The sequence below is a fragment of the Chiroxiphia lanceolata genome, chromosome 1, assembly GCF_009829145.1.
Source record: "Chiroxiphia lanceolata isolate bChiLan1 chromosome 1, bChiLan1.pri, whole genome shotgun sequence".
In the NCBI taxonomy this organism is placed as follows: domain Eukaryota; kingdom Metazoa; phylum Chordata; class Aves; order Passeriformes; family Pipridae; genus Chiroxiphia; species Chiroxiphia lanceolata.
Window position 1 is genome coordinate 55,879,334 of NC_045637.1, and position 22,238 is coordinate 55,901,571.

Below are 22,238 nucleotides of genomic sequence, written 5' to 3' on the forward strand. Positions count from 1 at the left end.
TTCAATCCATAAGAATGGCTTTGCGAAGGACCCAGTCTCTCCATCTGGAAGATGAAAGTGAGAGGCGAAGGAGAAAAAGGGGTGCTGAAGAGGATGAAATGGGAGCAAGCACAGGGCAGCAGAGAAAAGTGAAGCTGCATTCCAAGTCTGTTGTGTCCAAGTTAAATTGCCTGGAGATAGAGATCTTATGAAATGGATCCTTGGCTGCACCACACTATTTGGCTTCCTGTTACAAATCAGCGTTGCCAAAAGACATTAAGCAGTCATATTTGAAAACACTTTGCAGGTGCCAGGCTGTACTCTCCTCCGTGTTAATGAGAATTTGATCATCTACTGTAGATATAACATACAGGGGAGGAGGAGCAGAGTCTGTGAACCAGCCATTTTTGTACCAAGGGTGGATCAGTGGCAGAATAACAATAGGATCTGCATCTTAACAAAAAAAAAATAAAAAAATCACTGAACACTTTACCAGTCTATTAAAAACTGGTACTTGTGCAATCTGAGACATCTGGTCACTTTACCTAGTCCATTGAGGAGAAAATAAAGATGATCAGGCCTGGAATCTGGACAAATCTGAGAGCAAATATTTCTACTGTTTAGCAGTATTTCTCCTCATAAGAGAATTATCTGGTTGATAGATAATCTAAATATACATTATATGTGAATTAATTTCTGTTTTGGAATGCTTTTCTTCATTCATTTTTGTACAGTTCTGCATGGACAAAACACAATGTTCAGTTCATTTGAAGAATCAAAAGGACTCTGTCTTTCCCTTGAGTTATTCTGCCTCCTTTCCTTCCCTCATATTTGTTTTTCCCCCTCCATTCTCCTACAGCACACACACAGACCCTTTATGTCTGTGAGCTGCACATTAACCCAAAAGGTTAATAAGCACAGGGCTCAGGTGCTCTCCATACTCTTGCAGCATTACTAATGCTGTGGTCATGGGTTTGGAATGGCATTCTGGCAAATTAGTTCTTTTGTGATCTCTGTGCTAAAAGCGACTCTGCTGTTTTCTGTGCTCCCTAACTGCATTTTTATGCTGAGCTTTCTACCTCTATGAGAATATGTTTTTTGCCCATTCCATTACCCATTCCCTGCAAGCACAACAGAATTATTTGTGAGATCAACACCAACTGCAATATGGTGAATATGTCAGTGCCAACAAACTTTGTTAAATATTCCTGTGCATATAAGAGCAGCAGAAGGGCTGATGGCAAAGTGGCAAATAAAAGCTTTGAATAGGAAAATGTCCATCAGAACTCCATTGAACTGGGGACTTAGATGAACAAAACCCCTGGAAATGTGTAACAACAATTCAATCAGCTTTCAAGACTGGTTATCACAGTAGACATCAACAGTCTTTAGACACCTCTCTATGAAGAAGTTGCTAAATACTTCAAGAATATAACCCTAAGAAAATCTAAGAAATGTTCTATGGAAAGAAAAACAACCATCTTCTGCTAAAAGTATGTCTGCAACTCAGATGTGAGGGGTCAGCTAGGGCAGTCTGGTGAAGTGAAGAAGTCAAATCTGCAGGCCGGGGTTCTGGATTGACTGAGTAGATAGCCAAGCATGTACATGGGTGCAACACTCACTGCATGGCTGTAAAATGAGGCCTCTCTTCAGCTCCCTTGATGCCCATCAGCAAGCCAGGTCTTGGCAGCCAGTTGAACTTCACTGGTGGAGAATGTGTTCAGGGCCCTGGCATGAGGTTTGGGAAGACAGTGACTTAAAATCACATAGTAGTTTAATTTAAATACTGGTGATGATGACCATCCTCTGTGTTGTGCTTAAAGTAGTTCCAAATTTGCGAGAGGCTAATGGTCAATTAATTAATAAAAAATTTCAAATACAAGTGAACACATTCTTTATAATCTACAATGCCTAGATGATCTTGACACAGATTAGATGGAATTTATCTCAAGGCAGCATGAGAGCAATGACATTGTGGTGAATCTGAAGTGGGAGTGCTGTATACCAGTCCTGAGCAGGAATAACTTCAGAAAAGCAAGTTGTAAGAGCTGTGAGAGGAGTGATCAAAAAGAAGCTTGACTGTAGTGCAGAGAGTTTACATAGGATAAAGAAAATTTGAGACATCTGTACCCACACAATAGATATTCTTAGTTTTTGTAGAAGCCTGGAAGTAAATGCACGTTTCACACACAGTTATCATACCTAGATGGTGGTTGTGCAAAAGGGAGTCGTGTCTTCCTTTGAGGTCAGTAGCATTTGCTGAGACTCAAGGCCACACCCTACATTAAAGTAGCTGCTCAGTTTGTGAGGGGGAGAATCACATCCACTTAGGACTCAAAAACTTCAACAGGACTACTGGGTCACAGAGATTTGGGGGGCAGCAGCCTTCCAGGACAACTTAGTGTGCCGTGACTTATGCATTCAAATACGCAAAGGTCTGGAAAAGATGGATTCAGTGGCTTTTTTAAAAAAGGCATTTGTTGCTTGAGCAATGCATAAGGCATAAAAGCTGTAATTTATGTAACTATACTGCCTCAAGCTTAGCATTGTGACAGCAGCTGTGGCCTTGGTACCTCAGGACCTTCTGACAGAGAGAGAAAGGAGAGAATCCCACAGTTCCTGTAGGCAAAATACTTCTTCTTGAGTTCTGCTCACAGGAGCAGAATTTGGCCTTAAGCTTAATCACCTGGAGGCGCTTCAGAAAATAAATGCGTATGTGCTTCCTTTGAGCAATTTGTCTGCAAATGTGTCAGTTGCTCAGCTTTCAAGCTTTGGTGGATGTAGAGATGTATAAATACTTCAAAACATCAGAGGGGAAGACAGAGATTAGGAATAAACAAAACCAGAAATGGTGACTAGTGCTCTGCAGAAATACAAGTGTACTGTGTATTGATAGGAACTTCTTTGTCAGAGAAATAAGACAGCCTGCTGTCTTGCTCAGCATGATTAACATCATCTAGGAGGGACCATACTGTCTCTGAATCTGTGGAGGTTCACAGGCAAGAAACTGAGGCATGAATAATAAGTAGTTCAAGAAGCTTTAACAAGAAGCTTCATTCTAAGCATATATTTAATATTCAGGTTCCTTAAAGTAAAAAAAAAGTAAGCAAAGTACCATAGGTATAATCATAAAGAGCTAACAGAAGCTGTTACAAAAATACACATGATAATTATAAAAGCTACCAGTTTTTATGACAGATCAGAATATATAACATTAAATAAACTCTCCTAAATAACATTATTTGAGTCCTTGTCTCATCCATGGAATCTGTAAAGGGCTTTGACTTGAAAATTGACTGGTCTCATCTGACTAAACAGAGAAGATAGACTTTTACAGTATATAGCCCTTTTCCAGGATCGCCCTATGTCTTATTCATTCTGGAGTAGATATTGCATCAAGTTACACTGCAATCTTACAGTCCAAAAATCAGTCCATATCATCTGACTGTTTAGTGCCTTGACTGGAATACAGAGACCTTTCTTTTAAAGTAACATGTTTCTACTGACAACTTTTCTTGCTGACCCTAAAGGTCCTGTTTGAGAAATGTTAAGAAGTCTTCTGATCCAAGATGTGAAGACATCCAGCTTGGTATATTCACACAAAGCTCAACCAGTTTGCCAAGTGAAGGCTTGCGAGCTTATATCTGTTTAGAAACCTGTAGTCTCCTGCCTTCCACTAATGTGCTGTTTGGCACATTATTCAGAGTTTGGAAAAAAACAAGCTTTGATAGTATCCAAATCTTACTAAGAAAGGAAAAATATTTGCTTCTTCTGCTCTGCCACCCCAAATCAAGCTTAATCACAAATTTCTGCAAATGCTTCTGTTTGGTTTTGTTTGTTTATTTGTTTTTACTTATTATTTTGTGTAAATATTTAAAGATTTTTCTGTGTTTAGTCTCCAAGAAGCTCAGTCCCTCTGGCTTCTTGGTCTCCAATGCTGAGGAAAAATTTGCTTAATGCAAATATAACAGAACTAAATCTACACTGAATAGAGAGCTCCTCTTGTACAGGGACATACTAGCAACTAAACTGTAATTCACAGCTAAACAAGGTAGCTTTTCTAAAATAAACTGGCCTTTAAGTGCAGTTGTAGACAAAGAAGCAAAGTTATTGAATCAGAATGTCATCTCAACAAAATCTGTGTCAGTTAGAGCGCAGAAGTGACCATCTGTCTTCCTGAAATCTTTTAAGTATTTGTCAGTGTCTCTCTGCTTCTAATAGAGCAGGGTCCTATATTATTTCTTTCCTTGCCCTTTCCTCAAACATGCATCACTTCTTTTACGTCTATGGAAAAGGAAAAGGGAAATCATTGTTAAGTGTTAATGTCTGGTGAATGATATCCCCTATCCTTTCCAGTGAACATCCTCCCTCAGGAACAAAGCCTTTTCCAGCTCTGAAGGGTCATTATACTGTGTTCCAAACAATGAAAACACCCCTATCTTCTTGTCTCTGAGAGGTTTAATGTATTCTTCCTCTGAGAAACACCACACTTAAAAGTGAAGGGACTGAAATCTGAGCAGTGAACATGAAAATACCACAAAAATTCATTCATTCTCCAAAGACCTATCCAGACTTCAAATCAGACTGACCTGGAAAGTGATTCAAGATCTCTAGATATTTTCCACTTCAAGTAATTGGTGGAGAAGAGAGTGTGAAGAATGATTAGGCCTTGACCTGTTTTCCTTTGTACTTTTCTGCTTAGTGACCCAAGCCAAACTCAGTATTGATCCCAAAGAAAATAACGCTATGCTTGAAATGGACTTGAAAAAGTGAAATAAGGCAATATAATTACTTAGAGTCTGTGTGGGTTTACACAAAACAAATTTTGTTGACCTAACTTAATATTTGTTATGAGATTATGGATTTTGTTGGTAGAGGTATTTCTATTGATGTAATACTCTAACATTTCTACAAGACATTAGATAAAGAAATAGGACATTTCAAAACCAAACAGGAATACTTTAAATGGTCTTAACGCTGACACGATGAAGTCTCCAAACAAGGTAGCAAAACAGCAAAACAAACAGTATGTCTTTAATTATGGTAAGACATAAAGTCCTCAAGAGTAACAATTACATGCCAACAGCAAATTCCCTATCCTGGGAAGTGATGACAAGAATTTAACAGCTGAAACCTTTGGGCTGGACATAATAACACATGGATATCTTTGTAAGCAGCTTCATGTATCCCCATTTCTATTGATAGGATTAATAAGAATCATAGAAGAAACTGGAAAAAGTTCACAAGACTTTTTTTCTCAAATGCAAATTCAATGGCATTGACCTACTGACCCTCCAGCATATGGTCTGGACTTGTCCTTTTTAGCATGTTATACACATTTCCACAGTTCAGTAAAACATTTCATTGCACATACCCTACTTCACACATATTCTACCACCTACACACTGAAACTGAAGATTAACCTCCAAATCTTACTGAGATACAAAATTAACTCCTAACATGGAATCCATTCCCCCTCTGGGCATGTAGGTAATGTCATAGCTTCTTCTGTGCAATCAGAAAAAATGTCCTGAAAAAACTCTTTGCTCAAGAATAATTCCTTTCATAGCTTTAATTTCTAATTTCAAAGCACAGAGGGATCTGCTGTACTTCCGTGTACTTCCTTGCTCAGCCTTGGGCTATACAACTAAGAAGTTGCTCATGTCCAGGGCCGGTATTCACTGTATATTCAGTATTTCACACAATTCTTCATCCTATTTCATACTATAAATTCATGTAACATCTTTCTCATGCAGCTGGTTTTGCTTTTCTTCAGCTGTGCAGGCTAGAAGTAAAGAAAGAAATACAAGAAACATACTGCACTGAATATTTACAAGGCATTGCTAGATAATACTTTGACTTATTTGTCCAGGATCATATTCACATCAAATGTAATATATTTGACTAGCTTTTTGGACAGCACCACAGCAAATAGGTTCGATAATAATAGACCAAGAATATTCTCCTCCACTCTGATGACATACCTAAATAATTTGACATGACCTAGCTACACGTAGCTGCTTTCTTCCCACAGTGGGAAAAATAAAGCCTTTAACGCAACAGGAAAGATGAGATTTAGTGGTACTGTATGCAAATTCAAACACATGTTTAAATCTTTGCAGAGTTGAGGCCTAGGGTGGTGTTTTGGATCTATTTCAGAGATGAGCAGACAGACAGTCATCTTGTTGGAGAGACAAAGGATAATGGAAATGCATCGTGCCATCTGTTGGCAAACTGCAGCTCTGCAGCCGGAAGCTGTGCAAAACCACCTGAAGCTGTTACCACCACCAAGCGAATTAGAAGAAAATCATAGGGAGTCCTCAAAAACAAGCAAGCATATAAAAGAGCAATTGGCACAAAATCTAAATTTGGTTTTCTCTTTATTTTCTCACATCTGCTAACTGAACGCATTGCAATTTGATTACACAGCCAAATTACCATTTCCTCATATAGCCGGTGTTGGGAGAGTAGTTTCTTCCAAGTGTGAGCTTTCCTGCATCTCTGCAGATACACTAGGATAGAATAAACAAGCATAAGCTGTGCCTGCTGCCCTGATGATTTCCCTCTGTAAGACAATACTATAAGAATATAGCAAGAATTGCTTTATTTCCATTTAAGTGAAATGGATTTAACGAAAGCTTTTTATTAAGATTGCCCACATTACATGCGTAAACTCTAAGATGTATTTTGTATGCAATGGGAGAATCTGGTTTTTCAAAAATTAAATATCACAATGCTACCTTTTTTTCTGACATCGACCCTAAAAAGCTCTTATTATATGCACTGAATTGACAAATATGACAAAATTCCCTATTTATACTAAAAGGTGCTAGAGATTGAAACAAACAGATTCTTTTGCCTGGTCTATAAAGAATTTTACTGTTTTTTCAAAAACATCTCCTGGGGAAGAAATAGTGTTATTAACACACCGTTTTCCATATATTTTTATGTAACTTCTTATGATGTAACAGAAAATATATTTTTAAAACTATATTCATACATTACTATTTATATATTTAAACATTAAAAATAATCTACTTGAATATAAATGAATTTAAGAATGCCTGTCTTTATATCTGGGGAAAATACTGGTAAGGAATAATGTAATGAATGAAGCCTGAGGTTGGTATTAGAAATTGTGCAAAAAGACTTCTATACGTTTCTAGGAGCTGAAGATATGCATAGACAAATGCTGTAGATAATTAATGTCACTTAATTTTTGTTTACTCGTTTTGTGGGACTGGCGACTCAAGTCATGCCAACCAGTTTCCGGATACCGAAAACTTTTACTCATAACAAAGCAGTGTATCAGTTTCTAAGATGGCCACTTGTATTTCTGATATTTTCCCAGGCACTGTGGCTCCCCATAAGTCTACAGTCTTGGATTAGCACTTTCTCAGCAAAGACAGAAGCCTTGGATACCCATGTTTTCTAAAGAGAGAAATGCCATCTTAAGATGGCATCTGCTTATGCCATCACAGATCATGATGGCCAGTGTTACTGAACTCACCAGCCAAATATATTAAACCTTCACCTGGCTGAGAGGTACGTCACAGTTGCCTCCTGGTTTTGGAAACATGGCCTTGTAGGAGCTGTCAGAGGCAGTAGATGGCAATGGATCCCCGGTTTTCTCCCACTGCAGGAGCTGAGTTTGTCATCACATGTTGGGGAGGCCTCAGGTTGGGGAGTTTAGAGGCCACAGAAAGCTCCTTTCTTCCTGGATCTGAAGGTTTAGGCTCACCAGCTGCTCCCATCAGTCTTGAGCTGTTGATAAACTACAGGTAACAAACACATGCAGCTGTGTCTGTACTTAGACGTCACATATTTCTGTTCTCATTTCCTGAGTGAGTATTTAAATTGTTAAGCTGTAATATGGAAGAGCACAACATCCACTTCTTTCTCCCGTACTTCTGAAGATAGAAATTAGCTCTATTAATTGAAAATATAACAACATAATCACCTACTTGCAGCAGGAAGTGTGAAGTTGTGGGTCCCAAATGAATGGAAGTGGTTCTCCAAATGCCGAAGAGCCCTACCCAAGTGCTCGGTGACATCTTGCTTCTGCCAACAGTTTCATACTAAGTTCAGTACCATCATCTTTGAGCATTGTACCATTTTCATCCTATGTAAAGCAACCTACTTTTCTCATACCCAGTACTGACAGCCTCAGTGTCAAGAATACGGAACTTGATTCCACTCTTGGGACCAGCAACCTAAAATTTTTCGAACTATTTTACTGCCCTCAGAGTCCCTAGGACTGTGTACATTTTCTTGCTACAGTTATGTTCAGGGAACCTCAGGTTCCAGGTCCCTTAAGTTCTGAGACTGAGCACATATTCCTGACATCATCTGCCCTGTGGGCTTGTGCTTTCTTTCTGTGCAAATGAGAATGGGATGAGATCAGGATGTGCTGTTGCATTTGTAGACCTTTTATTGGTATAGATTTGGGGTGGAGCCAGGGTGTATATCTGGAGCCAGGAAATTGAATGTACTCTTGAGGTCTATAATATATTCATAGTCTGAAATATTTTCTCTGAATGCGAACTAGGATTCACTAAGAAGACTAATGAAGAGTATACAAAACATATAGCCTCTTAATCTCTTCCTGTGCCATAATAAAGAGTAAACAAATCTTTTTACCTCAATTGGAGTTGAAGCAGTCTTTATAGACAAGAAAATGCTGCCAAGGTGTACAAAGTGTTTCTTGTGCTCTGCATTGCAACTTTACAGCTGAGATATTCTGCTGTTTCTAGAAAAAATATTTCCTCTTTTTGCAAAATGGTAGATTTCTTTTGGAGACATAAAAAAAGTCCCAGATACTTCCAGCTTTTCTTCCTATAACATCTGTTTTGAAATACCCTGTCTTCATATTTCAGGAGCAGGTCTGACAATACTTAGGTCCTATGAGATAGTAGAAGCTGTGACAGCACTAGTAACAATAATTCCATCTTCCACAAGAAAATTTATAAATAAATTTGTATCCACAATGCAGTGGATACAAATATTCCAATAATATCGCTCCAATGGATTGAATTTGGCTGGCTGCCAGATGTCCACCAAGCTGCTCTAGCACTTCCTCAACAGTATGAAGAGAGAAAATGAGATGAAAAGCTTGCAAATCAAGATAAAGACAGGGATATTGCCTGCCAATTATCATCATCTCAACTTGGGGGAGATTAATTTAAAGTATTGCCAATTAAAAGTAGAGTAGAATAGCTAGCGACAAAGTCAAAACTAAAAACTCACCTTCCCACCATCCTCCCTTCCTCCCAGAATCCACTTCACTCCTTCCTTTCTGACTCCCTCTACCTCCTCACTTCTGAGCCGTGCAGGGAAATGGGGAGTTGTGAGCAGTCTATAACAGTTCCTCCTTCCTTCTCTCACTTTCACCTTGCTTCACCATGGGTCCTTCCCATGGGCTGCAGTCCTTCACAAAGTGCTTCAGTGTGGGCCCTTTTCACTGAGTACAGTCCTTCAGGGACAGACTGCACTAATATTAAGGGTCCTCCCACTGGATTTATTTAATCGTGAACTGTTCCAAAAAGGGGCTTTCTCACTGATTGCGGTGTTCAGGAACTTCTCCAGTATGGGTCCTTTCCATGGGATACAGTCCTTCAGGACTGTACTGCTCTATAATGGATCTTCCACAGGCTACAGCTCCTGTCAGGAAAACTGCTCCTGTGTGGGCTCCTCTCCATGGGCTGCAGCCTCTGCTAGGAGCCTGCACCAGTGTGGGATCTCCACAGCCTGTAGCTTCCTTCAGGATATGTCTACTTGCTGTGGCACAGGGTCCTCTATGGGCTGAAGTGTGGTTACACACTCCAGTGGGAATCTCAATGGGCTGCAGGGGGACAACCTGTGTCTGTGGTCTTCACTACAGGCTGCAGGGGATTCTCTGCTCTGACACCTGTAGCACCTGCTCCCTATCCTCTCACTTTGGTGTCTGCAGAGCTTTTTCTATCACACTTTTCTTACCTTTCTCTCACAACACCTGCACAGCATTTTGCCCTTTCTTAGATATGCTTTCCCAAAGGTGCCACCATTTTTTCTGAGGGGCTCAGCTATGTCATCCTGCAGTGGGTCTGTTGGAGTTCCTGGAACTGGCTGTTTTTATCACAGGGCAGTCCCAGTCTCCTCCCCCCGAGGCCTTCCTCTGCAGACCCCTACAGCCAACACCTGGACACGTTCACCCAATACAATCCCAATGGTCACTGATCCAGTCCAAGGTCCCACCTTATCTACACCTCTGTTACGTTGCCTTAGCACCAGCAATCCCACATAGTTCAAAGTTCTGGTAGCCTCCCTGTATTTGCTCTGAAAATATAGAATTTGTGTGAATAAACTACTGATATTTCTTCCTTCATTTTCTGAGTCAGTTTGAAAACTAGCATGTAGAAATAGCAGGCTAGGACTACAATTTGGCATTTACAAGTTATCACTTGCACTTAAAAGGACTGGGATCAGTTTGAGTTATTTATCATTCCTTTACTGAAGAGTGTACAAGGCCACTGTAACATAGACAATGGAATTTGTTGCCATTCAAAAGGACTAATATTTTTTTCTCCTGATATATCTGCCTCAATGTCAACTCCACTTATCAACTAAAATGACAGCAAACACATAGGTGGGTGTTGCTTTGGGTTTGAAACACTGTGAGGCTGGTTTTGTCATAGGGATGTGCTATAATCTCTGCTTTCCTCAGCTAACTTCATACCAAACTAAAGACAGTCATATATTCAGTTAAGTAGGGCACTTTGTTCAGCCTGAGCAGTGTTATCTAAGACATCAGCTGTCACTTTTCTGGATATTGACTGTTTTAAAAGGCTACATGTGTAGGCTAAATGTATGTATGTTCACAAGGCTTTATGTATGACATATGTCTTGTACACTACAAGCTATCATCACCATAAACTATAGAGTTGCAAGATGTGCAACTAGCATCCTACAAAAACAAATATGATGTTGTATATAGCACTTGTGTTTTACATTACCTTAAGCAGAGTTTTCTTTTATTCCTCTGAAAAGAAACAAGGGCAACCTGAAGCTCACGGTGATTTAATTATTGTCAGTCTGTTATAAATAGAAAGAGTTTAGATATTAGGCTGGTGGAAAGGGGAATATGCCATGCTTTTACCTAGTTTTGAATGTACAGTTTAAAACTGCACAAAGGAGTAAACAAAACTAATGGCTTATTTTAACATAATATTAAAGAATTTTAAAAAAATCTTTTACAATGCATACCAAGAGATTAATACTTCAACATTTAGTATTGTTAACATTTTAAATTTCCTTTCATCATGCATCAGTTTGCACCTGGATCATGATCCTACACATCCTTGTACTCCTGAGGCCCTCCTTCTTAGTGATATATCTCTTTACAGCTGCGTTGCTCTGCGAGAGATATTCCTTTTAAACTTAGTGCCATCTATGGCAAAATATGCATTAGCTGAAGAATAAGAACTCTTATTCACAGAGTTATTGTAGTAGCATAACTAAGCCCACCTATTTTTCTGACTAGTTTTAATAAAGAAGACACATACACATTTCTCTCTGGAGTTTTCCGTCTCTTCTAAACATAAGGGAGGTCATTGATCAGGGAAGGTGAAGTACTAAATCAACATGCTAGATGAAGTGTCTTTGTATTCCTCCTTCATCATTTACTCCTTCGTATTACATAAGTACATAAATAAATGATAAAACCCCCTCAGGTTTCTCCCTAAGCCTTTCACTCTTATCAGTTGTATATTCTGGCATTATCATAAAGTGATAAATGACTGCCACAGCATTGAATTTATGTTGTCATTTTAGTTGCTTGAAAGTGAGCTTCCATATAATACCTTCATAAAGACTATCAGTGTTAGAAAGACAAACACTGTTTTGCTGCTCAGGGGAAAGCTGATGTCTGCTGGACCTGGTTTAAATTATATTTAGCATTTTAAAAAAGATGAGATCACACCTAAAAGCGAGGGGGAGGAAGACCAATGAACCCCACAGAAGCATGTCCTGCTGGCAAACCACTGGCTTGCACTATGGAGACAGCTGCTCTCCAGCCCTCCTGGCTGAATTGTCCTGGGAAGTGCTTCAGTACAGATGGGAAGGAGGGAGCAAAGGCAAAAAAAAAATAAAAAAGTCAGCATCGGCAACACACCAGATAACTATATTCATGTTAAGGGTAAGAGGAATAAATACAATAAATTATGTTTTAGGCAAAGGCCTGCATTTTCATTGAAGATAAAGGGCACAAAAAGGAGAAAAATATTTTCTAGGTCCATACTTTATCATGATAGTTTTCAAATTAAACTTCACATGTATTTTCCTAGAAATAATGTAACTCTTCTACCCCATATTTAATCTTGAAAAAAATGAAAATACTACAAAACTAAATGCTGAATGCTAAAGTATAGATGTTTGCCCTGCATGTACAGAAGCATAAATGTGTTTAATTCAAAATACATAATCTTGTTGCTATTCTTGTGGGACAGTTGATATCTATTCAATATATATTCACTGCATATAGATGGAAATTTGCTTTCTATGCTCTTTTTGGATAGAATCAGATAGTCTTCCCTATCTTCATTCTCATCTGTAAAGCTCAGCTTCCCCATATAACAAAGTTGTAACACGGTGGTTTCTCTGAGTTTGGCAGCAGCAGTTTGAGGGATCTTTGCACAATAAACTGGCTAAAATGACTTATGTGGACCTGCAATTAGACTTCAATAGAGAGGACATTTCTAACTTAGGTAAGAATCCATCTTAACACTGTAGGGCAAAAATACTGACCCTTCATGTTCAGTTTCTCCAAGTTCCACCCATGTGTGGGTAGTCTTTCTTAACATCTACCTCACTAAAAGCTGGATTAACTATCCTGGTGGTGTTATTGCTACACCTTCAAAGCTTTTTCAGATTAAAATTTTGTGTATTATTTTGCCTCCAGTGCAGGGTACCTAAAGAGCAAAGGTAGAAATCAAGAAGCAAGCATATTTCACTTATCTAATCTTTAGTCTTTAACTGAAGACTTTCTTCAGTTCTTTGAGCTCATTTATCACAGCCTGTGCACTGAGACAAGTCCTGGCTTCCACGACTAAGCTGATTTTTGCACATGAGTACCAGCGGATGTATTTTTGAAGGCCCAGACATTCTCCTTTTATTTTTTTGAGTAGTGAGGAATGTCCTTTCCTGCCTGTGTGAATGCTTTGCCATGTATCCCATAACACTTTCTGACAATGTGACGTGGATGACACAGGACAGATAAATCTGTCTGTCCATGGTCCTTCCCAGAGGGGTCTGACACCAAGTACAGGAAGACCCTGTGGGATGTGTAGGTCGCTGTGTTACAGCCACCCTAGGGTCAGTTATATGGATGCATGGAGCACATAGTAAGGAGCATTTGGTACACTCTACTGTCCTCTGGCCTGTGTTTCAGTGATCACTACAAAAATAATGCCAGTCCCTTTGTGTCAGTATCTATCCCTGTGAAATTTGCTAAAGCCTTCTTAGTTTGCCTGGTCTAAAATACTTTAATCTTTATCAGCACCTTGGTTGTTTTATCACTGTGTATAATTTCACACAAGTGTATTTCATATACAACTACATGTATACAAACACACATGTGACTGAGTCACTGATAGTTGATGGGGCTTAACTGAAGCTTTTCTGCGCTCCTTTCAAAGATGTACAGCAATGGCAGCAAAACAGAAAATCAGGAAGCAGTCATTTGATCAATCCACAGCCCACAAGATTTCACTTTTCAGAGAAAAGGTGGAAGAAAATTTTGCAAAGAGAAGCTCACAGAATTTCATGTCCCCTTTGGCTCATTCCCTATGAATATCTATGCAGGAGATAACATTTGGCACTTTAAAACTAAGTAAATGGGAAGAGCTTAAGTGATTGCTTTTCTCTTTGAGCTAATGTCAGGCTGTTCTTATTAACAACGTAAAATGGGTTCCGTGATATGAATGTACAAACTGTAATCAAGTGCATTGATCTCTGCAGCTACCCAGTGGTAAAACGTGTTGAAAACAACTCTTTATTCTGAGTAGAATTTAGCAAAGGATATGTCTCAAAAGCTCATAGTTGAGATTAGGACCCAGAGAGTGTCTGGTAACAGATATATATTTATTCTTTATCCCATCCATGTCTGGAATGGTCAAAAGGAAGAAATTCTTGTGCTACTGCAGTATTTCCTACATGTTAAAAAAGAGAATAAACCTGAACTAAAAGAGGACTTCAGCTATTTTGAATTTTAGCAAAGGTGAACAGGGTCAAAATCGTGCCTGGAGTAACTGTTACATAAACACGTGAATGGGAAATCTTCCTGGCTTTCAGTGAAAACTGAAAAGCAGTAAGGAGACACAGTTGCTTGGACTCTGGGCTTACCTTTTCTTCTCTGTTTTCCTGCTTATGAAAGACATTATTAAGTTCAATAAAGTCTTAAACAATTTTGTGTTTTGTGTCTTTTTTAAGAAGTCTGGAAAATTTAGAGTTTTCAGTTAATTCAGAATACTTTATTTACTACATTTGAAACATCTTGGCTAGAACTCATCTGTTTCAAGGTTGTTTTATTTTTCAGTTTTTGCGTGTCCTATACCATAACTTACCTCTTTCCAAATGTAGTGGTTTATTTTAAGGGTTGATGCTTCTGGCTGAATTTTGACAGGTCAGTAACAGGCTCCCCGGGGAAGTGGTCACAGCAGCAAGACTGACAGAGTTCAAGTGTTTGGATGATACTCTCAGGCACATGGTGTGACTCTTGGGAATGATCCTGTGCAGTACTAAGGATTGGACTCAGTGAACCTTGTGGGTCTCTTCCAACTTGGCATATTCTGTAATTCTGTGATTCCCTGATCTTTATTTTGGGGCAGCAGCAGAAGTTGTTTAGAGAAATGCTTTATTAAGGTTGTCACTTTGATAGGTATTCTTGTTTCTTTATTCCTCCTTTTTACTACTTTCTATTATAATGATTCTGTTATCATCCTTATGTATGAAGCAGGACCACAATGCATATCTCTAGGTTTAGATTAATAAAATACAGTTAATAGAGAGACAAACTCCTCACAATTATCTACAGCTTTATAGGTCCACTTCTCACTGTCTGAGGAGAATTGATGTTGTCAATGATTTCAGGGTTCATAGCCCTGGTCTGCTGGCATTGAACAGTCTATCCACACTAGCATTTATAACCATTTTTGTAATGGCCCTTAAAAAATGTCAGCTAAATGCGACTGTGACACACTTAATTTCTGGTTTTTGAAGAGCTGCAAAATTCAGTTACTTATACAAGTTTCCATAATGAAAGGATTATGTGTACATCCATTTAATTCCAGCCAGTCTCTAATGCACAGCTATCCTGCTACAAATGTTTCTGTTGAGAAAACAGGATATCATATAGGCATGCTAGAAAGATATCTCTTTCAATAATACTCTTGTAGCACACTTGTTAAAAACAATTTCTTCTGGGGAGTTTGCATATTACCTAGATGTTAAGAAAACCACCAATTTAGTAAACATTTGTCATTGTTCTCAAAAAAAAAAATCCAGCTCTGAAGGAATTCAGAATTTGAAGATGGTCAGTGACTGTCCAAGGGGGAACCAACAAGCATTTGCCAGGGCATTTTAAAATGCAAGCCTGTAGCTTTTGACAGCAGGTCCCTTCACTGCAAATGTGATAGTCAGGCACGTAGCCTAAAAAATAGAATGTTGTTTTGGAAAGCCAAAATGCTGTGTTCAATTGTCTGCTTACTAAAAGTATGCCTTGATTTTTTGCCTTTTTGTTTATGGCTCAGTTATTTTTTGGATGAAAAAACTGTTTGGACTCGTGAGACTTAGCATCTCTAGTTTTCCACAGCATCTCTGGAAATATGTGTCGCAAAGAACACATACGTAGGTTTTCTTGGATGAATACATGCCTAATTACTTAAAAACAGACGGTAAAGGTATTGTAGCTCTCAATCTTCAGTATCAGCACAGACATGCATTATTAGATTTGGTATGACAGTTTTGCAAAAATTACTACACCATACTAGCAGATTCCCTCCAGTCTGGAAATGGTTTTGAGAATGGTTTTTAAAGGTTAGCTAAATTAAAATACATTTCTATATATTCATTCAATAGATAGATAGTTAAAAGGCATTGGGAGGATGAAAGTTTCATATTTATCTCAACAGATTGTTATTAACTGTACACTGGAGTTCAGTTTTACTGAGTATGAATCACAGTTCAGCAAAATATTTGATAATTAAAAATAATAATTTTTATTATCTAGTGAGCTAATCCTTTCTTTTGAGTTACTACAACTGACCAAAACAGGCAAACTGCCAAAAACACAGGCACCCTTATAACAGAAGCATATTAACATTCAGAGCTTCACATTGAAATGTACCTTAAAGGATGGGGAAGAATATAACAGCATCTGAACATCCTGAAAACCAGAGAAGGTTTGTGGTTGTAATTTGAGCACTCTGAGTAATATCTCTAAATATATTACTCATTAGGTCTTTTGTAGAGACTTTGTCAAAACAAGACATTTCAGTGGTGTGTTCCTTCTTGTACACTGCTGCACTGTGGCTGTCTCCTGCTGACTTCAGCCCTGCACATCTGCAACCATTTCCCTTCATTGTCAGCTAGAACAAGAATGGACTTGACAAACTTGGTGCCTGTTTGGCACCTCCGTTTGGATAGCTCTGAGTGTGAGAATCCCTTTGCTCTACCTTGCAAAGGATGCAACTCTGTCCTTGTGCCTTAATTTTTCAGATAAGTGAAGTGAGGCAGGAGAAGTGCCATTCAATGAGTTCTTCAGAAGACAGGAAAAGAGTCCTACCTCTTGGCACTTAGTCCAGATGTGTTTTTACATATTTTTTTACACTCTGTATTAGGAAGTCTCATGAGATTGGTTCTGAAATCATATGCATAGCCTATATGAAGCAATAGGGGGAGAACCGATGAAAAATAATTCGTATTCAACATTATAGTACGCAGACAGGCAAACAAATACCTTCTGGTTCTTGAAGGATGCTACTGCCTCACGCCAACACAATTTAATACACAATGTCATGTATACTAGCAGAAATGGCATAAATATTTTTTAACATATAACTTGAGGAATTCTGTTTGAGGAACTTTCAACTTGACGAATGTCTCATAACTATGTATGCAAATTCTGATTTTTTTTTTCTGTCTACAGTCTCAGGCAGGTAAGTTTACACACATCATAGATGCTCAGTATTATTGCACAGAAGGGATGATTGCCTTCTAAGCCTAGATTCCACCTTGTGCAGAAGAATAACAGGAATCTGAAGTCTCTTTACTTGTTCCCTAGTAAAACTAAACTAGAACTTCACTAAGCATTATGATCCCAAGCCCAAAGATGTAAATCAGAAACCTTCTCAGAAACCTCTTTTTACACAATTCTTACATTTACCCATCTCTTGAACTTCTTCACCCTGTCTGGTCACTTTCAACAGAAACATTTTCAGGACCTGTTTGTTTGGACTTTGCATGCCCAGAATGTCTCAGTCTGCATGTGGCCATGTTGCTGAAGTACTAAAACTCCTCAACAGAACAGAGAAAAATGTACTCTTAAGTACTTTTAAGAGGTCCTTATATTAGAACCATGCTCAGAGCATGCATAAACCAAAGAAAAGGTTGACTTTCTTACAAATGTAACCAGATGAGGAGGTAATAGGTAGTTTATTTATGCTTTACTGTTATAACTTTGTATTTAGAACACCTGGTCAGAAACCTGGATACTGAGGTTTAATATTGTGATCAACCAGACAAATTTCAAGAACATACCTTGGTTTGTGAGCAGGCTGCCCAGTAGACTGTATTTGGAACATGTCTGAATGTGAGCTTGTGGAGAGGGGTTCAGGGAAGAGGAAGTAAAAAAGAGATGGATGAAAGAAGTGCTCTTTACTTCTCCACCAGAAATAATGCAAAATTCAAATTGGGCAGGAGACTTAATAGAAGCAAGAGTCTGACAGGATAAGATAACAATGGTGGTGCTCAGCTGACAGCAAGAGATTTAGGTTCTAACATCTGTTTCCAAGATTCATTCTATTCTCTTTAATCTGGTGTATCACTTGAAAAAGACTGTCAATTCTAGGAACAGGAGTTGGCACATAGGACTTTCCTGCTTTCTGGCAGTTCTTCGTACTGTATGACATTTTGCTGGTTTTGATGTGACATATTACAAAACATGTTCCTATACAGTCAACTTCATTCCCAAAACATCCTTCTTGCTATGAAATAAGGAAAACCTATGCTTTTTATCTTTCATTTTTATCACTTTTGACCCGATGTTTTCCTTGATATTTGTTGTATGGTATTGCATTGTTCACTGATGATTTCTGTCAGTGAGTCCCTGAGTTCTTGAACACATGAAGTTCTGGGGAAAAGGAAGTGGTGTGCTGCTTGACCTGCATGCTGTTATTTTCTTCAAATAGCTTTGAGATCATTTTGACTGCAGGTGTTTTCCCTTGGGAAATAAGAAACTGATTCTTCCCAATAGGGGGTGTGTTCTCGGACTGAGCAGAGAGCATCAGTTTTATGAAGCTAATTTTCTAAAAAAACAAAGAAAAAAAATTGATTTGCATCAATCAAACTGAATCAATTTGCACGAAGACATCATACAGGGAATTATAGCACTGCATATGGTCTGTCTTCAATTCCTTCAAAATAAGCCACGTAAAATTTTGTAAATTTCTAAAACACACCTGTAAATGCAACAAATTCATCTCTGGGGACTTGATATTTATTGCCAATGTTGCAACAACATATGTTGAGCTCTTGCTTCTTTGTGATTTGAAATTAACACCAATGTATTATGCTAGTTTAATGTTAGCATTTAGAATTGCTAGCAAACTATTTGCAATCTGCTTTCTTTTTGGTTATGAGGGCCAGGTTTTCAGAAATGGCCACTGATGCTGTAATCATATTTGTACATACATTTATTTTATATATAAAATTTACAGCTGTGTTTCCAAACAAGCATTTAGACATGTACATTACTATGGATGCTTTTACATACTAAAGTGTATTTGGAAAATGAAGTGACCTGGAGAGGGAAAATAAGTCTTCCTTGATCACTGTCACTGTTAATACAGGAATGAGTGTGCATTTATTGAAGCAAAAGGGAAGAAGATTCATCACACTTAAAAAAGCCCAACCAACCAACAAAAGAAAACAGCAAAAAAAAAAAAATTGTAGATCTTTATGCAATGCATAAGTGGGCTGCAGATGTCTTAGCTACATACTGTTGTGGATTTAAGAGTTTGACAGGTTCATAAAGAGTAATAAGAAAACAGTCTCTAAAAAGAGATTTGCATTGAGAGAATATCATGAAGTTCCTGGAGAATACTGAAAGATACCAAGTAAATATAAATATGTGCTTATCTCCTTTACTACTTCTTTAATATCTACTAATGGCTGCAATTAGAGACAGGATACTGAATGGAAAGAACTTTGGTCTGGCTTAGTTTGACTGTTCTCTTCTGGTCACTGATGTCTAGACACTTGCAGATTTGAGCACAAATATTGTGACTTAAGGTTGGGTAGAAGGTCTGTAGAAGAGAAAGAAGTTAAACATTGAAGGGATTGAAATCTAAATCCTAAAACTACTTTGGAACATACTTTTCTTCTTAGCCCTAGTCTCTCTTATAAATGGGGGCATGAGACCCTGTTACTTATAATCTCTTTCTTCCCCACTTGTAATTCTCTCTCATTTTGTTTCTTTCCACAGTTTCTTTGGACAATTTCTCAGACTGCAGTTCAATCACCATGCCATGTCCTTTAGAGTCGTGGTTAAGAACTACCTCAGACAGGGGGATGTACAGAGAAGGTTCTGTACGTCCTATCACAGCTGCACAATGAGGCATCGTGTGTAGACTACAGTAAAGTCAGTCCCTTCAGCAAAAATTAAAAAAAAAAACTTGATTAAGTGAAATTCAGTATAACTAGTTAATTTATTATGGAACTTTATGCCACTCCATAAGCATGCTTTTAAAAAATAATATTTAATTCCACCTAAATTTTAAAATACACAATTTTCCTGTGAAGGATTGGCAATCCTCCCCAAGGAAACCTTCAAAAAATTGTCTTTCTTATCCCCATTGCATTCTTACTTTCATGAAAAACTAACACAGCTTTGGCTCCTGCCTGGATTTATTTTCATTGCAAGCATTTTTAATTCACAATTACAATTAACCCTAATGTGATCAATGCCAGAGCAGACTGCAGCAGTACTAAGGGAAGGAGTGTAAAACCTGGATGGCTGGAATGAAGCCATTCTCCTGTCCTATGCTACAAAAATAGTAAAAGAAAAAAAGTGGTGTGAATGGGTGACTACTAGCTGCCTGACAAGTAGTCAAGGACTGAATAGTGTATGATGTAAAGTTTACGTCATAAGTTTTCGGGGTGCTGTAGGTCTTCAGCTCTGCTGATAACAAAGGATGGAAAGTATAAAGAGGAACAATCTCCAGGTCTGAAGCTCTCAAATGTTGTTTGGGGATTGGATAAGGGAGAAGGGAATCAGACCTGTGCTAAAGAAGAGCTGAAAAAGAGAAAATTAGTGTGTTTATTACTCTGAAACCTTGCACAGTGCAGCAATCTGAACATCTCAACCAAAAACATACATTAATTGGTCTGAGACAAACAGAAATGCAATGTAGAAACCCTGAGGTTTAAGCAACAGCTGGATATTAGAAGCACAGGAACACATCCTATAAAGTCCTAGTGCTTTGCAAGTATGTTCTTTTATTTTTGACATGATGCTGCAGAGGTGTTTGGTCTATTTCAGTGTTGGTTTGGAATTTTCTCAACAGGCTGAAGCTGGCTCAGTAACTTGGTCACTTTGTCTCTGCATGGAGACAATGAGGGCAGAGGCAAACAACACTTCTAAATACCTGGTCTTGAGGTAAAAAATATTTTGTTTCAACTTTCAACACAGGAATGGCGAAAGAGATTTGAGTTGGTTTGTTTATCTTCTATAATAGTTTCTTTTCTGACAGAGCTTCTGGAAATCAAAGGCAGATAGATGGTTGTCAGCATTCCTGCTGCAGTTCCAACACACTGTGTCATATATCATAGCTTGAAAGCTATTATCAAGTACCTTGATAAAGTCAATTTGGTGACAATTTCTCAAATGATGGAAGACTAGTCTCACTTTGTGTCTGGGTACATGCGTGTATGCTTCTCACTCAAAATGTGAGAGACAGAAGAGGTGACTCAGGATGATATGCATTTTATAGAGCTGGTGAGGCTTTGGGTAATTTGTTCATGAAAATGCTTTTGACGTATGCAGGTTCTGAAAGAAAGCTACATGATGAACATGTGGAAAAGATAACAGATGAACAGAGGTAAACAGTCTTTTTCATTTTCTGAATGATTCATTTGTCAAGCAGTTTTTTTCAACCAAAATTATTTTTTAATTTAGACTGAAATTGGCAACTTCCTTTGAGATAAAACAGATAAATAAATGTGCTGGTTTTGGCTGGCGTAGAGTTAATTTTCTTGACAGTGGCTAGTATGGGGCTATGTTTTGGATTTGTGGTGATCACAGGGTTCATAATATAGAGGTGGTTTTGTTATTGCTGAGCAGGGCTTACACAGAACAAAGACCTTTTCTGCTTTTTGTACTGCCAGGCTGGCAAGGAAGTTGGGAGTGCATGGGAGGCTGGGAGAAGATGCAACCAGGACAGGTGACCCAAGCTGACCAAAGGGGTATTCCATACCGTATGCCATCATGCTCGGTGTATAAAGTGGGGGGAAAAGGAGGAAAGGGAGGATGTTCGGAGTGATGGTGTTTGTCTTCCCAAGTCACCATTATGCATGATGGGGCCCTACTGTCCTGGGGGTGGCTGAACATCTGCCTGCCCATGGGAAGTAGTGGATTCATTCCTTGTTTTGCATCATCTGTGTGTGGCTTTTGCTTTCCATATTAAGTTATCTTTATCTCAACCTACAAGTTTTCTAGCTTTTACCCTTCTGATTCTCTCCATAATCCTGCTGGTGGGGGAGTGAGTGAGCAGCTGTGTGGGGCTTGGTTGCTGGCTGGGGTTAAACTACAACAGTAAATAAAGACTTCTGTGTGAGACAGAAACTAGAAAAAAAAAAAGAACATTTGTCTTTCCTTTTTGAGGGCAATGTCAGTAGTTTTCATAAAACACCAAGAGCAAAATATTACAGTTGACAGAAATATTTTCAGCTTAAAGACAGTTCTTTCAAATGTGCTTTGATTTTAGAATTTTTATTTTAGTGGAATAAAA